The sequence below is a fragment of the Populus euphratica genome, unplaced genomic scaffold (genome assembly GCF_000495115.2).
Source record: "Populus euphratica unplaced genomic scaffold, PopEup_1.0 scaffold300.1, whole genome shotgun sequence".
NCBI lineage: Eukaryota > Viridiplantae > Streptophyta > Magnoliopsida > Malpighiales > Salicaceae > Populus > Populus euphratica.
The window spans coordinates 4,579-6,729 of record NW_011500182.1 but is presented as its reverse complement, the minus strand read 5'-3'; the positions used below and the strand labels follow the sequence as shown (position 1 = coordinate 6,729).

General features: G+C 32.0%; 1 long non-coding RNA gene across 1 annotated transcript in view; it reads right to left on the bottom strand.

Annotated features, from left to right (window-relative positions):
• The window catches only part of LOC105111536 (uncharacterized), a 23,801-nt gene extending 21,973 nt beyond the window's left edge, over positions 1-1,828 (bottom strand). The window contains exon 1 of the long non-coding RNA XR_839617.1: positions 1,818-1,828. This is a non-coding gene — a long non-coding RNA (uncharacterized LOC105111536). The remainder of the gene's footprint in view (positions 1-1,817) is intronic.
• Between the last annotated feature and the right edge of the window lie 323 nt (positions 1,829-2,151).

Below are 2,151 nucleotides of genomic sequence, written 5' to 3'. Positions count from 1 at the left end.
GGGGGGTGTGATTAGTGCTTAAAAGTGCATTTTTATTAAGATTTTATATCATTATTTTGCACTTGAAGTATCAATAACTCCGTATTTAAAGCATGTTTTATACTAACATATCTAATAAAATAAGATACGTTTAATTTATGGTAAATATTCATTTTAAATGTAGGTCTATCACATAAATGAAAGGATTGATTGATAAATTTAAGAACTCAAATTGAAAGGACAAAGAGATGGCTAAACTTAGAAAAGAGATGTTGGTGCAGTCCAAACTTTCATAGGGCCCCCAAGATTTAATAAGGTCATTTTCAAGTCCAAATTGTAGCAACAATGAAGAAGTCTGAATCTGTCCTGCACCCCGCACACTGTTTAGTGTTTGGCCTATATCTGGAGTTCTGGAAGTCCAAATAACCTCCATTTTTTTTTTCTGGAAAGCTGAGACCATTTTCTACAACTTTCATTTTCAACTAGTTCCAATTCTGACATTATCAATGACCTTTTGGGTAGACAAAAGAAGATAAGGATTGTCACCAAGTCAAGAGTTGGCCACCAACTTATCAATTAGTTATCAAATCATTTGTTCCCAATTTTGGCCTATAAAAGGAGGCATTTGCCATGTATTTAGGTATCTTGGTTTCTATATCAAGATCATGTTTAATACTTACGTTCATCTTGGATCCTCTAACCTTGACATTTATTGTTATCATTGTTTAATACTTACGTTAATCTTCCATCTCAAAGTTCTCATCAACTTTTTCTTCTTTTTCTTGTTCTTCTTTATTATAACTACTATTACTACTACTGCTATTATTATTATTATTATAACTACTATTACTACTACTATTATTATTATTATTATTATTATTATTATTGTTACTATTGTTGTTATTATTGTATTATTGTTTATATAATTTATACAATTAACCTCCCTATAGTTCGACCCCGGTCTTGCCGGGTTATTTATTACTTCGACATTCCTACACTTGTAAGAAGACATCAATCTTTTAGTCGTGTTACAAGGCATTGAATTAAGAGAAATTAAAGATTCAACAAGAAAGTACTCATGGAATGGTGTGATGTCAAATGTTGAATCTATTGCCAATTTTGACAAATGATCTGCGATAATATTTTTGGTGCCTTTTTCATCATTGATTTCTTCCTGTTTGAAAGTTTCAAAGATTTCACAATCGTGATTAACTTCTCTTTGTTTAATCGCATGAGGAAATGGAAGTACTGGTGGGGAATTAATCTTTTCCTTGCAATATTCAGATTTAACCCCTTCCTTACCCTTAGAGATTGACTCATCATCTTTCTCACAAGATTCAAGAGTGGGTTTTTCGATAACCTTACCATTGCGAAGAGTAGTAATTGATTTTACTTGATCTATGTGTTGGCTTCCAGAACTAGCATTTACATTGTATTGCCCCTTGGGATTTTGTTGTGGTTGAGATGGAAACTTACCTTTCTTTTGAAAACTCAGAGCATATGTGAATTTTGCAAGAGTATTTTTAAAATCTGTCATGTTTTGATCAAGTTGAGTGTTGATTGTCTCTTGCTTTTCAATGAATGCATACAAAGTTTCCTTAAAATTTCTTCTAGGAAGTGAAGTATAAGGAGGTGCATATCCATGAAAATTTTCGAAATTATGGTGTGCTTAAAATAGTGGTTCTGAAATTTATGCATTATTGTTATCACTCTTCCAACTTGAATTTGGGTGAATTTTCCAACTAGGGTTGTATGTTTACGAGTATAGGTTATGATTGAGCCTTTGAAAACTATTTAAAGCATGGGCTTGTTCATGGGGACATTCGTTAAAAGAAGACAAAGTTGGACAGTCATTGGTTGAGTATTAATTTATTTCATAGATTTGACACACAATGTCTTGAACAAATTTTAATTAACTATTTTTTTTCAATTATAGTGCCTCGACTTTTCTAACTAAAGATACAAACTTGGCTTGGAAGCCATGATCTTCCCTAAGATTGTATATACTTCCACTAGATGTATAGGGTTGAGTTTTACTCGATGCCTCATAAGTACCTGCGGTGTCCCAATTTTAAGCATTTTAGGTAACAAGTCTAAGTACTCCATTGCTTCATCAGGGTCTAGTAGCAGTGATACTAATAATAATAGTAGTAATAATAATAATAATAATAA